Raw genomic sequence first — 15,726 nt, 5'->3', positions numbered from 1 at the left:
CTCAGGTATTACTTGGACGACCCAGTGCACTTACTGGTACAATAGTACAAAGGTTTGGGGATTCGTGCTACCAAGTTTTTCGCGCCGTTGTCGGGGATTGTTGAGTTTGGACAAACTGACGGATTGTCTTGCTCCCTAGATCAGGTATTTTATTTTATTTTATTTTAATTGAGTCTTTTATTTTTGTTTTCTTCTTCTTTAATTTTCGAAAATCATTAAAAACCTTTTCAAAAATATTTTTCTTTTCTTTGTTCAATTTATGTTCTTGTTGAGTCTTTGATTTTTGCAAGAGTCTAACTTTGATTTGAGTTTTTAATGTTTATTTTCTTCTTCTTCAAATTTTCGAAAATTTAAAAACCTTTTTCAAAAATATTTTTCTTTTCTTTAATTTGTGTTCTTGATTTGAGTCTTTGTTTGTGTTCTTGTTGAGTCATTTATTTTCTTGTTCTCTATTTTTTTTTGAAAACTTTAAAAAGGTTTTTCAAAAATTTTTATTTTTTGTGTTCAATTGGTTAGAGAGTTGTGCTTATGTTCTTGGTAATTTGTTGTTCCTTTGAGTCTTTCTTTCAAAAAATTTTCAAAAATAATTTTTCTTTGTTTAAATCTTGTGCCAAGTCTTTAAGTTTGGTGTTTTCTTGTTTATTTTCTTTTAATTTTCGAAAATTTCTTGTTAGTTTTCTAAAAATTTTAAGTTTGGTATTCATTTATGTTCTTGAGTTCTTTGAGTCTTTAAATTTTGTTCTTTGTGTTCTTATAAGTGTTCAAAGTGTTCTTGAGTCTTGTTTGCGTTTTGATCTTAAAATTTTTATGTTTGGTGTCCCCTTGTGTTTCCCTCAAAATTTTCAAAAATCAAGGGTGCTAGATCTAAAAATTTTAAGTCTTGTGTCTTTTGTGTGTTTTTCTCTTTCATCATAAAATTCAAAAAAAAAAATATCTTTTCTAACTTAATTCTAACCATAATTTTTGAAAATAACAATAAAAATTCAGATTTTGATTTTAAATTTTTATCTTATCATATCTTAGTAGTCAAGTTTTCAAAAATCAAATCTTTTCAAAATTAAAAATCTCATCTTTTTTCAAAAATCTTATTTTTTTCTTATCTTTTTCAAAATTTAAAAATCTCATCTTATCTTTTTCAAATTTTCAACTTTAAGAATTCAAATTTCAATTTTCAAAATTAAATCTTTTTCAAAATCAAATTTCAAAATCTTTTCTTATCTTATCCTCTATTTTATTTTAAAATCTTTTCTTAATTAATATCTTATCTTCTCTCTCATCTTTTTTAAAATCACCTAACTAACTCTCTCTTCTTAATTTTCGAAAACTACTTCTATTCTTCTTTCTCTTCTTTTTTTTCAAAACCTTCTAACTAACTCCTTCTATTCTTAATTTTTGAAAATAATATCTTCTTCTCTCTCTTCTTTTTCAAAACTACCTAACTAACTATCATCTCTCTTAATTTTCGAAAACTTCTTCCTCTTCTTTCTCTCTTCTATTTTCGAAAATTAACTAACTAATTTTAAAATATTTTTAAATTATTAACCATAATTTTCAAAAACTAATAAATAACTAAAATAAAAAAATATTTTAATTCTTATTTACTTTTTCTATTTATACTTCTTCTCTTTTCACATCTATTTATTCGACTTCTTCTTCTTCCCCTTCTTCCATCTTCACTTCTTTATCTTATTTCCTTTCTTCTTCACATCTAACTAGAAGCTCTTTGATTCAAGTGGCACAAAAAGCTTTCTTCTTTTCTCTTTTATTCTATCTTCTTTTATTCACTCTTATCTACTATTTCTAAGGTATTTTTCTTCTACTTCTTTTACTTCTTTTCTTTCTTCTTCTTCTTTCTTTACTTCTGACTTTAAGGAGAAGCTTCTTGCCTATTGGCAGAACTAGTCTTCTTCTTTTCTTTTCTTTCTTTTCTTCTTGTTTATGACCAGGAACAGGGATAAAGAACCTCTCTTGACTCCTGATCCTGAACCTGAGAAGACTCTGAGGAGGTGTTTACAACAAGCTAAAGCACAATACTCCGAAAGAGACCTTTCAGAAAGTTTTGCACAAGAAACAGAGGATATTGTCAAACCACAAGAGGAGCCTAGAAAGGTCCTTGGTGACTTCACCATGCCTACCTCTGACTTTTATGGCAGAAGCATTGTTGTACCTGCCATTGGAGCTAACAATTTTGAGCTTAAGCCTGAGTTAGTCTCTCTTCTACAGTAGAACTGCAAATTCCATAGACTTTCAATAGAAGATCCACATCAGTTCTTATTAGAATTCTTACAGATCTGTGATACTGTAATGACTAATGGAGTTAATCCTGAAGTCTACAAGCTTATGCTTTTTCCCTTTGCAGTAAGAGACAGAGCTAAGTTTTGGTTGGATGCCCAACCTAGAGAGAGTCTTGACTCTTGGAAAAGCTGGTTATTGCGTTTCTAGCTAAGTTCTTTCCTCCTCAAAGGATGAGCAAGATTAGAGTGGAAGTTCAAACTTTCAGACAAAGAGAAGGTGAATCCCTCTATGAAACTTGAAAAAGATACAAGCAACTGATCAGGAGATGTCCTCTTGATATGCTCTTAGAGTGGTCCATCATAGGCGTGTTCTATGATGGCTTGTCTGAGATATCCAAGATTTCATTGGATAGCTCTGCAGGTGGATCCCTCTACTTGAAGAAAACACCTGTAGAAGTAAGAGAGCTCATTGAAATGGTTACTAATAACCAGTTCATGTACACTTCTGAAAGAAACCCTGTAAACCATGAAATCTCTCAGAAGAAAGGAGTTCATGAAGTTGAGACTCTGAATGTGATGTCCTGAAAACTGTCTCTCAATAATTTTCTACCGGCAAGTACACCGGATTGTCGTCAAGTAAAAACTCACTGTAGAGTGAGGTCGAATCCCACAGGGATTGGTTGGTTGATCAATGTTAATTAGAGAATTGTTCTAGTTGAGCGAAATCAAAATTGAATTGGGATTTCAGAAAGTAAAATTGGTGAAAAACTTAAATTGCAAGAATTTAAAGGAACATAAATTAGATTGCAGAATATAAAGAACAGAAACTTAAATTACAAGTAATTAAAAGGGAATGGGGATTTAGCATGAAATTAAAGAAGCAAAATATAAAAGAATAGGTAGATCAGAGATGGGAAAGCTCATTGGGGTCAGGAGATATTATAATTCTCCGGATCAAATTCATTTTAATCTCTTCCTCAATCAATGCATTCATTGATCTCCTTAGCAATCTTAAGTGATTAGATCCCAATTCCTTGGCAATCTAATCTCTCTAAGCATGAACAATTGTCCAATTCCTTGATTTAAGTGCTCATGGGAAGATACCACACATATTCATAGATCAAAGTGTTGGTAGGATTATATGTCACGATATCCATCCAAACCCCAATCTAATCCAATGTGAGAAAGAAATTCTAGCATGATCTCCTCATTCCTTTTCCAAGGTTCAGAGGAGATCCAATTATGAATAGCTTCTTTCCCAAGACAACTATCCAATTGGATGAAGAACGGAAATTTTTTAGTAAAATCAAGAGAAAAGAAAGAAGAAGAAGAATGAAAACTAATATTGATCCATTGAATTACATAGAGCTTCCTAACCCAATGAAAGGGGTTTAGTTGTTCATAGCTCTCAAAATGAAAATTGAATCTAGAAAATACATTGCAGAATTAAAAATTGCAGAAAGAGGGAAATTGGGCAGAGTTTCAATACAATCTGTCAGCCCCCCTTAACTAACTTGAATCCTAAGCTATTTATACACTTTCTTCCATTGATCTTCAGTATCTGAATTGGGCTTTTGGCCTTAATTGACATGGGTTGAAGTTGCTCCAATTGGCTCCCTTTGCTGTTGAGGAAAGATCTGCTTCAATTGCCATATTTCGATGCTCACGTTGGAGTCCACGTTTGAAGGCCAACATTGAGTCAAACGTCCTTCATAGAAAATTGATTTTGGACGTTTTGGGCAACGTTTGACTCAACGTTGGAGTACCAACATTTTCATGTCCACGTGTACGCGTGATCTACGCGTGCGTGTGGATGGCACAATTTACCAGGTCACGCATCCGCACTATTCATGTGTGCGCGTGTTTGGGGCCAAAATGCTCATCCACGCGTGCGCGTGACTTACGCATGCGCGTGGATGCAAATTCCCAAACTCAACTTTTTAAAACGTTTTCGAAGACATTGGTATCAGTGTTGGACCAACAACGCTCCCTCCAACGTTGATTCATCCACGCGTGCGCATCACGTACGCGTGCGCGTCGATGTGTTTTTTTCAAAATATGGTTTTGGAGCTCAGATCGCGCACGTTGGCCTCGCAACGTTCCCTCTAACGTTGGCCTATCCACGCATGTGCGTCAATCACGCGTGCGCATGGATTGTCAAAAATGCACAATCTACGTGTGCGCGTAGAGCACGCGTACGCGTCGACACAGTTTTCAAATTGTCCAGAAAGCACTTTGTGTCCAGCGTTGGAGGTAACGTTGGCTCACCAACGTTCCCTCCAACGTGAGTATCAGAGAATTATGCAGTAGCTTCCCTCTCAACATTTGAGGCAATGTTGGTGGTCCAACTTGGCCACCAACGTTGCTCCCTCTTTATCCTTTCCATGGCCATTCTTCAACTTTCTTCCGTGCATTTCTTCACCTGTCATCAACTAATATATGCATCAAAGCCTTGCTAACATCATGAGAAAGTGCATCATTTTTATCACACAAGTAATTATGGCCAAAGTCTCATGAAATTGCATCAAAATAACCATGGTTAAATGAATCTAGGCATACATGAATTTCTAACCCAAATGATTACTTATAGCTCAAGAAAGTGCATAAAACCTACTAAAAACAAAGAAAAAGGCTAGTGAAACCAGCCTAAGATGCCTTGGCATCAGAATGCCATCCTGGCTCAGAATAAGATCCTGACCCAATAGGTCAACATAATCTCTCAACATCTGACTAGGATGCAAACTGCAGTTGGCAGTAATCAGGAAGCTTCTCTTGAAGAAAAAGCTTATGATCCTAATCAACCCGCCATGGAGGAGGTGAATTACATGGTAGAGCCCTATGGAAACACTTACAACCCTTCATGGAGGAATCATCTTAACCTCTCATGGAAGGATCAACAGAAACCTCAGCAAGGTTTTAATAACAACCAAGGTGGTAGGAACTAGAATAGGTTTAATAATACACCACCATTTCCATCTTCTCAAGGGAATATGGAGACCTCTAAGCAGAGCCTTCCTGACTTAGCCATTCTGGTCTCCAGCCTCACTAAGACCACCCATAGTTTCATTAATGAAACAAAGTTCTCCATTAGAAACTTGGATGTACAGGTTGGTTAACTGAGCAAGAGGATCCCTAAGACTCCTCCAAACACTCTTCCCAGTAATACGGAGGTTAATCCTAGAGAAGAGTGCAAGGTCATAACCATGGAGGTTGAGGCCGAAACAGAGGAGATTGGGAAGGCGTCGAACGCCAGTGAAGAAGCCTTCATTGGGCGTTCAACGCCCATAATGGTAGCAAGCCTGGCATTAAACGCCAGTGAGGAAGCCCTCACTGGGCGTTTAACGCCCATCCTGGCAGAAAAGCTGGCGTGGGAGCACTGGCTGGGCGTTCAACACCCAAATAGGAAGCTTTCTTGGCGTTGAACGCCAGTGAGGAACCCCTCATTGGGCATTCAACGCCCAACCAGACAGCCATTCAAGCGCTGAACGCTAGTGAGGAACCCCTCACTGGGCGTTCAATGCCTACCAGCCCAGGGAAGCTGGCATTGAACGCCAGCAAGGACATCCCTGCTGGGCGTTCAATGCCCAGAATTCTAGAAGAACTGGCGTTTAACGCCAGTCAGGGTGGACAGCAAGGGCGTTCAACGCCTAATAAGCTAACAGAGTTGGCATTGAATGCCAACCAAAGCACACCCTCTGAGTGCCTAAATTCCACTCAAGAACCCTCTAGCCCAGAACCAAAGGAAACCATAAAGACAATTGAGGTTCCTTTGAATGCAAGTTACTCATCCTCAAGTGAAGATGACGACATTAGGGAAGAGCAAGTTACTCGTTTCCTAGGAGCTCTAATGAAGCTGAATACCAAGTTATTTGGTACAAAGCCTCTGGAGGAAGAACCTCCACTGCTTACCAAAGAACTCCATGCTTTGGTACAGCAGAAGCTACCTCAAAAGCTTCCAGATCCTGGACGCTTTCTGATTCCTTGCACCATAGGCACTGTGACCTTTATAAAGGCTCTATGTGACCTAGGGTCAAGCATCAACCTCATGCCACTCTCAGTAATAGAGAAGTTGGGAATCCTTGAGGTACAAACTGTACACATCTCACTAGAGATGGTAGACAAGACCATGAAGAAGCCATATGGCTTAGTGGAGGATGTATTGGTTAAGGTTGAAAACCACTACATTCCTACAAACTTCATTGTCTTGGACATTGGAGAGGATGAGGATGACTATGTCATCCTTGGAAGACCCTTGTTAGCTACTGCAAAAGCCTTGATTAATGTAGCTAAGGGAGAAATGGTTTTTCAATTAGAAGAGGACTACATCTTATTCAAGATGACCAATCCTAATTTTCCCTTTGATAAGAAAGAGATAACTGTGCAACACCTAGTGTGCCAACCCTCTCTTTCTATGCAGAGCTTTACAAAGCTCCCAAACATCAATTCTAAGTTCGGTGTTGGACAGCCCTCAACAAGCTCTAAGCACAAAGGTACTAAGAAGAAAGTACCTAAAGGCTGGAGGAACAAGAAAGTTCATACTGAAGGCCTCTTACCTGGTATGAGAGTTGTCTTCACTAAGAATCCAGTCCTACCACATACAGTGAGTTGTGTCCTATCTCTAGAGCATGTAGAGCTCATTCATGAGAGGACATGAAGAAAATTCACTGTCAGGAGCAAAAATCTGAGCCCATACTCTCCTCCAAAAGGAGTTAAAGGTCAAGCTAATGACTTTAAAAGAGCGCTTGTTAGGAGACAACCCAACCTTACTCAACTGTATTCATTTTTTCTTTCAGTTGTTAGAGTCATGATCATGTGCATCAGTCAAGAGACAGAATTTATAGCAGTAAAAACAGAGCACTCTGGATGGAGTATCAAAGTTGAACAATGCCCCAAGAGGGGAGTATTACTGGCATTGAACGCCAGCCAGGGAGCAGTCCCTGGGCATTCAAACACCAGTGCAAGACAGCAGGGAATCTGGAATTCCCTAGCAGAATCTGTGGGTCCCACAGCATCTTCACCTACCCCTACCCATCCCCACCTACTTTCACACTTCCTCATACACACTTCCCTATAAACCCTAGCCTAATAAATTCCATACAATTTTCCCAAACCATCATAACTACTACCTATCCCCACCCACTTCAAAATTAAATCCCCCCCCAAACCCACCCTATGGCCGAACCCAAAGCCCTAACCACTCCTATAAATACCCCTCTCCATCACCCTTCATACACATACCTCTCATATACTAAAACACCCACAAAGGCCGAGCCCTCTCTCTCCCTCTCCCTCCTTCTATTTTCTTCTTCTTCTACTCCATTCTTCTTCTTAATTTAATTTTTTCTTGAGGACGAGCATAGTTTTAAGTTTGGTGTTAGAAAAGTATAGCTTTTTTTTTTCATTACCATTCATGGCACCCAAGGTTGGAGACTCCTCTAAGAAGAGAAAAGGAAAGGTAGTAGCCAATCCCTCTGAATCTTGGGAGATGGAGAGATTCATCACCAAATCATATCAAGACCACTTCTATGAAGTAGTGACTGAGAAGAAAGTGATCATCCCTGAGGTCCCTTTCATGCTCAAGAAGAATGAGTATCCGGAATCTGAAGAGAAATCCGGAGAAGAGGTTGGGAAGTCCTAACTAATCCCATCCAAGAGGTTGGGATTCTCATGATGCAAGAGTTCTATGCTAATGCATGGGTTACCAAAAACCATGACACTAGTGTGAACCCAAATCCAAGGAATTGGATCACCATGGTCCGAGGAAGAATCCTAGATTTCAGCCCGGAAAGTGTGAGATTGGCGTTCAACTTGCCTCTATTGCAAGGAGACATTCATCCTTACACTAAGAGAGTCAACCATGATCAGAGATTGGATCAAGTGCTCTCAGATATCTGTGTAGAAGGCGCACAATGGAAAAGGGATTCCCAAGGTAAGCCCATTCAGTTAAGAAGGGTTGACCTAAAGCCCAAATCTAGAGGATGGTTGGAATTCATCCAAAGATCCATCATCCCTACTAGCAACCAGTCAAAAGTAACCATTGACAGAGCCATCATGATTCACTACATCATGATTGGAACTGAGGTGGAAGTACATGAGGTAATTCCTCAATAATTGTACAAGGTAGCTGAGAAGCCTCACACCAATGTCAGGTTGGCATTCCCAAACCTTATCTGTCACCTATGCAATTCAGCTGGAATTGTCATAAATGGAGATGTCTCCATTAGAGAGGATAAGCCCATCACTAAGAAGCGAATGGAGCAAACCAGAGAGCATGCACAAGAGCCTGTGCATCCGCCTCATCATGAAATCCCTGAGATGCCTCAAGGGATGTATTTTTCTCCCCAAAGCTATTGGGATCAATGGCAAACTTCTCTTGGAGAATTAAGCACTAATGGTGCATGGCAGAAGTTAGGCCAATTAAGAGATTGTAATATAAGAACAGCGTTCCAAGTATAGCCCTTAACCAGCTAAAATCCACCTCACCAATTTAGAAAGGTGTCACAAAAAAATTTAGAATAAAAATACTGGGAGTATGAGTCCCAGGTCGTCTCCTAACGAGTTGCAAGGAAGGGTGCTATTTTATTAATTAGAAAATTCCAAGAGAGTTGAGTTTGGATAATGAGTAATTAAATAATTGTAAATTGAAGCAATAAAAACTAAGAATGATTATTAATATTCTAGATAAAAAACCTTGACTGGGGGAATGATTAATTGGAAGTTCTATCCTTGTTAGGGTCTCTTAAGTGTAGTATTAAAAAGGTTGTTGTTTTCACTTAGTTAACCCTTACTAAATAAAGGAAAGTCAAGTGATTGAGCTAGCTCTTATTCGCAAAGCCTAGTCCTCTCCCTTGGGAAGGTCTAGCATTAGTAAATACAGAACTAGCCAACAACTTCCAGTTTAATCAGCACTTAAGCCTTCCAACTCAAGTGTCTCCTTTTAATCAACCCCCATGTCAAGTATTGAGTCTACTCCATTGACATGAATATAACGCTCATAAAAATATAAGAAGAAGACATGATAATTTAAATAAAATAGGGATTCAAAATTAATTAAAAGTAAAAGTAATCCTTTGAATTAACAATTCATGAAAATAATCCACTTACTACTTTAAATAAGAATTAAGAATATGGAATAAATAAAAGAGTAAGTAAAAGCAAAAGCAAAAGCAAAAGCAATAAACTGGGAATGTAAAGAGAACCTAGAGGAAGAATAATCCTCTCTAAATTCAGATCTAAAAACCTAAAAACTATCCTAATGAGAATGTATCAATGTGTCTAAAAATTGTCTGTTGAGTCTCTACGTGTTCCCTGGCTTTATTCTGTGTTTCTGGGCTGAAAATTGGGTCAAAATGCGGCCCGAAATTGCCCCCAGTATTTTCTGTTATTTTTGCAAATCGCGCAGGTCACGTGTACGCGTCAGTCACCCGTGCGCGTCATTCAGCGATTTTCCTTGTCATGCGTACGCGTCGTCCACGCTTTCGCGTCATTTGTGCAGACTCCAATCCACGCGTACGCGTCAGGCACGCACACACGTCGCTGCAATTTTCTCCATTTCGCGTGCTCGCGTGAGCCATGCGCGCGCGTCTGTGTTCGCTGGTCATCTCCTTAGTTTCTTGTGTTCCTTCCATTTTTGCAAGCTTCCTCTCCATTCTCTAAGCCATTCCTGCCCTATAAAGCCTGAAACACTTAACACACGGATCACGGCATCGAATGGTATAAAGGAGAATTAAAATACATAAATTAAAGTTTTTTAGGAAGCAAGTTTTCAACCATAGAATAAAACTAGGAAGAAAAATGTAAAATCATGCAATTAGTATGAATAAGTGGGTGATGACTTGATAAAACCACTCAATAAAACACAAGATAAACCATAAAATAGTGGTTTATCCACCTCCCCACACTTAAACATTCGCATGTCCTCATGCTTAGCTTAAGGAGATAAAACAAATGAGTAGGGAAAAGTAAGACTCATGCAATGTAATGCAATCTATTTATATGAATGCAACTATATGATAAAATGATTTTGCCTACTTAGTCAAAAAAAATAAGTTCTTTAAGACAAAAATAAATCAAATTCCAATAATTCAAACTATACAGTAAAAACAAGTAAACTCGTAGGAAGACAGCTCATGAAAGCAAGGAACATAGAATTAAGCATTGAACCCTCACTGATGGTGTATGTGCACTCTAGTCACTCTAGTGTATAGGGTAATCACTCTACTCCTCTCTAATCATGCTCTCTAAACCTTGTTCTTCACCTAACCAATCAATAAGTATTTAATGTACCAATGCAAACATCATGAGGTCTTTTCAAGGTTGTAATGGGGCCAAGGTAAAGGTGAGGGTATATATATGGCTAAGTGAGCTATAAATTGAATCCTTGATTATCCTAAGCTATCACCTAATATACATACTCTATTTTCTTCTTAAATCATCCTTAACTACCCAAAATTTTCCCACTTTTGTTTTACATACTCATGCATTAACTTTTCTCTTAACTTGTATCACATATGCATTGATTTTTATTGAACTTAATTTAGCATTGGGGTAATTTTGTCCCCTTATTCATTTATCTAATCACTTATTTATTTAAACATTTTTTTATAAGTAAAAGTAAAAATAAACATAGCTTATCAATGCACATAGATTTATAATTTTTCTAGTTTCACATGAGTAGGTGCCCAAATTCTCAACATTTTAGCATAACACATTTCCTTGTTAACCCATGTTTCCACAATTTTCTAACACTTAATTGACACACAATTTCTATCTTAAGCTAACCAAAGATTCAATTTGGGGTATTACTTGTTTTTCTGCTTAAGGCTAGTAATGTGGTAAAATATATAACAAATGGGATTAAAAGACTCAAAGTGGCTAACAAAGGTAAATAGAAGGGTAGGCTATTTGGGGTAAGTGAGTTAATAAAATAATGGCCTCAATCATATGCATGCATATAACACATTAAACATTGGACATATAGGATGGAACAAAATATAGATCACAATCATAGAGAAGCAAACACACAAGAATAAAATTTTATGGTTAAATAATGTAACCATGTCATTAAGCTCAAGTCTCACAGGTTGTGTGTTTTAGCTTTTAACTATGTTCCAAATACAACTTCCAAACAAGTTTAACACAAGAGTTTTGATTTAAATCAGTGAAAATTTTCAAAAATAGGGTCTTAAAAGAAACTTATTGATTTTTAACCAATTAGAACATGCATGCAAATAACCTATTGCTATGTAATTTATCCTATCCTAACAAAAGAAAAATTAAATAAATATCCTATTCTATTGGTGCTAAGAAAGAGAAATTACCTCCGGAAGTCAGGTACTGACCGACCTCCCCACACTTAAAGCTTGGCACCGTCCTCGGTGCCATTAGTCGGGAACAAAAGGGGGCTGGTAGCAGCATATCTACAATCGGGACCATCATGGCTCCCTATGCTGGTAAATGAAGTGGAGTCTGGGGTGTCTGGGTCTTCTTTAGGTGGGTGGTGACCAACAAGCAGTTCCTTGAGGTATGTGAATCGGTGCTTGTTACGGCGCTCCCTTTCCTTTCCTTTCCGATCAAGCCGGTCTAATCTCTCAATTATCTGATGGAGCAGTTGGTTTGTTGAAGGTGCTTGTGATGTGGAAGAAGAAGGAGTATCCTGGGCCGATTCTACAGGCCGGCTAGTAGTGGCTGCTGGAGGTCTGATATATTTCCCATTAGGGACTATCTGATCATCTCGTGGAATTATGGCCTTGGTGTCCCCAGTTCTGTAGGAGACTCTGGCTGCGGAGACTAGATCTGAAACCAAGGTGGGAAAAGGTAGGTTGCCCGCAATCTGTATATGTCCCATAGCATGCCGAATGTGTCTTGGTAAATTGAGGTACTGGTATGTAAGGATACACCAGAGTAGAACAACCATGTCTGCGGTGAAAGAGGACTCGTGAGTGCTCGAAAAGATGTAATGGGACATGATGTGTGCCTATACTCGAGCCTCCGAGGTGAGTGCTGAAGCCAATATGCTCTTAGGTCGAGATCGATGGTATCCATAGATCCATCTGCTGCGAGGTTGTGCTATAACTCTGAGAATGGTGTCCTAGTCGAATTGGTATGTCTGGCATTTGAATGAGCCTTCTTGGAATGCGTCCAATCCTTCTGGAACAGAGGGAAGATCTAAAGCTCGTTAAATGGCCTCTTCTGTTATGGGGACTTGCTTCTGACGGACATAGACAGACTGCATGGTTGGCATGTGAAAATTGGAGTAGAATTCAACTACCCATGAAAGATTAACCTACCGTGGCTGTCTCCGTAGGAATCCCCATTGTCTTCGTTCAATTTGCAGCTCAACAAATTCAATAATGTTGGTCGGGAGGATGAGTAGATACTCATTGTTATAGTTTCTCTCAGCTATGATGGGGAACATCTGCTCACAGTAGCGGTTAGTGAACCGCACAGTGTCCTTTGCTGGAAAGGCTTTCTCTTTTTCATCAACCTTGATGATCCTCTTAATTTATTTTGTTGAGGGCTTTACTGCTATTGAAGATGGTTCTGCCACTAGTGTTCTTTTTGTTCCTTTCCTTGCTGGTGGTTTGGGAGTAGCTTTCTCTTTACCTTTCCTGGTGGCCATCCTGAAAAGGAAAAAAGAAAGTAATATGTAAAGCTAAGGGTTCGAGCAAGGGAGATGATAGTATAGGTGATAATCAATGCACGGTAAAGAGGGATGTCGTTAACACATGGTCATGACTACATGTGAAAAGTTCATCAATGAAAATATAGCAAGTGCATGTGATGGCTATTAAATACAAGATGTTTATTGGCATGCCGGCAAAGGCATGAGTAGCATAGATCAAGCATTAAATGTCCAAGTTAGATTATCAACTCTTTCAAACTAACAATTTATTTGTATTGACAATTATATTTAATCAATAAAATGTGAAAAGGAGTTTTGTGAAAAACAGGCATTAGAGTAGTAGATAGAGTAATATAAAAATAATGTGGAATGCCATACGTACTTTTTCACAAACACATAGCATGTATGGTGAATATGTTATTGAAAGTATTAAAGTGAACATGCAAGTAATCCTTTAAGAAGTAATATAAATTGTCAAACAATTCCACAATAACTCATAAGCAAAATATAAAAGAAAATAATTACCCAATTAAATTTCTAACACCAATTAAAGGAATAAAGAAAAAAAGGAAGAAAAAAATATAGATAATGAAAGTAAAAAGAAAAAAATGAAGAAAACATAAATAAAAATAATAAAGGAAAAGTAAAAGTAAAGAAAGAAAGAAAAGAACCTTGATAATAGATGTGAAAAATAAGGAAGGGAGAAAGTAAAGAGTGAGAAAGAATAAAGAAGGAAGAAGAGAGAAGAAAGAAATAAGAAGGGAAAGAAAAGATTTGGATTTGGGGAAGAAAAGATAAGATATCAGGCGCTGATCTGGATAAGCTGTGCGTCGCATGTGACGCGGACGCGTGGAGCACGCGATCGCGTAGTGTGTGATAAGTTCAGGTGACGTGGACGCGTGGGTCACGCAATCGCGTGACCTGATTTGTGCTATTGGCGCAAGTGCAGCCTCGCGTACGCACAACTCTCTGTTTTAAATGCATTTTGCCAAAAATCTGGGTGACGCGTGCGCGTCGGTGATGCGATCGCGTGAATGGCCATATTTTGAAAAACGACGCGGACGCGTGGGGCGCGCGTTCGTGTGGTAGGGCTTGTGCTTCTAGCACCATTCCAGCCCCACTCCACCATAACTCTCTGCCATTTTCCTATTTACGTCGATTTCGCAGGGTCACGCGTGCGCATGGGAGACGCGCACGCGTGGGAGGCTATTTTTCAAAATGACGCGGATGCGTCAGCGACGCATTCGCGTGGGCATGGTTGTGCCTAAGGCACGCCTCCAGCCACGCTTCCGCGTGACTCTCTGCTTCTTTTCTTCCTGTTTCGAAAGCACCTATGACGCGGACGCGTCAGCAACGCTTGCGCGTCGCGTGCATTTTTTTATATACAGAATGCAAATGCAAATGCAGGCTATATGCAGAGGTTATGAGAAGAGTCATTAACAAAAATAGAAGTAAAATAAAACTAAGACTGAAACTGAACGATCATACCATGGTGGGTTGTCTCCCACCTAGCACTTTGCTTTTACGTCCTTAAGTTGGACGGTCTTCAGGCTCATTCTGCTTCTGTTGGTGGGTCTTCCAAGAGGAAAATCTCTAGTTCTTTGTGATCCTTCATCTTTTCACCATGATAAAGCTTTAGGCGATGTCCATTGACCTTAATGAATTTGGAGCTAGAAGGATGACGCAGGTGAAAACTCCGTATGGCTCTGCCTTTTCTACTCTATAGGGACCTTCCCATCTTGATCTTAGTTTGCCTGGCATAAGTCTCAGTCTGGAGTTATAAAGAAGAACTAACTCCCCTGGTCTGAATTCTCTCCTTTTTATGTGCTTGTCATGGACAGCCTTCATCTTCTCTTTGTATCGTCTGAAGTTGTCATATGCTTCTAGGCAAAGATTTTCCAATTCTGCTAGTTGCAGCTTTCTTTCAGCACCAAATTCTTCAAAATTCATATTGCATTCCCTTACAGCCCAGAAAGCCTTGTGTTCCACCTCTACTGGAAGGTAGCAAGCCTTTCCGTATACTAAGTGGAAGGGGCTCATCCCAATGGGTGTCTTATACGCTGTTCTATATGCCCAGAGTGCATCTTGTAGCCTGGCACTCCAGTCTTTCCTATGAGGCTTTACTATTTTCTCCAGAATGCGTTTAATTTCTCTGTTAGACACTTCTACTTGTCCATTGGTATGAGGATGATAAGTTGTTGCTACTTTGTGAACTATCCCATGCTTCTTCAGTAATCCTATTAGTCTCCTGTTACAAAAGTGAGTGCCTTGATCGCTCACGATTGCTCGTGGTGATCCAAAGCGACAGATAATATGATTTCTAACAAAGGAAACAACAGTGTTAGCATCATCAGTATGGGTAGGAATTGCTTCCACCCATTTAGAAATGTAATCTACAGCTAACAGTATATAAAGGTAACCATTAGAGTTTGGAAATAGACCCATGAAGTTAATGCCCCAAACATAAAAAATTTCACAGAAAAGCATAATCTGTTGAGGCATCTCATCCCTCTTGGATATATTACCAAATCTTTGGCATGGGAAACAAGATTTACAAAATTCAGCAGCATCTTTAAAAAGAGTAGGCCACCAGAATCCACAGTCTAAAATTTTTCTAGCTGTTCTTTGAGGGCCAAAATGTCCTCCACTCTCCGAAGAGTGGAATGCCTCTAAAATGGACTGAAATTCTGATTGAGGTATACACCTCCTAATTACCTGGTCAGCACCACACCTCCATAAATAGGGGTCATCCCATATATAATATTTAAACTCGCTTTTCAGCTTGTCCCTTTGATGTTTAGTAAAATTGGGAGGGAAAGTATGGCTAACTAGATAATTAGCTACAGGTGCATACCAAAGAGCTACTTC

The sequence above is a fragment of the Arachis ipaensis genome, chromosome B04 (assembly GCF_000816755.2).
Source record: "Arachis ipaensis cultivar K30076 chromosome B04, Araip1.1, whole genome shotgun sequence".
Taxonomy (NCBI): domain Eukaryota; kingdom Viridiplantae; phylum Streptophyta; class Magnoliopsida; order Fabales; family Fabaceae; genus Arachis; species Arachis ipaensis.
This window is presented reverse-complemented; position numbering follows the sequence as displayed.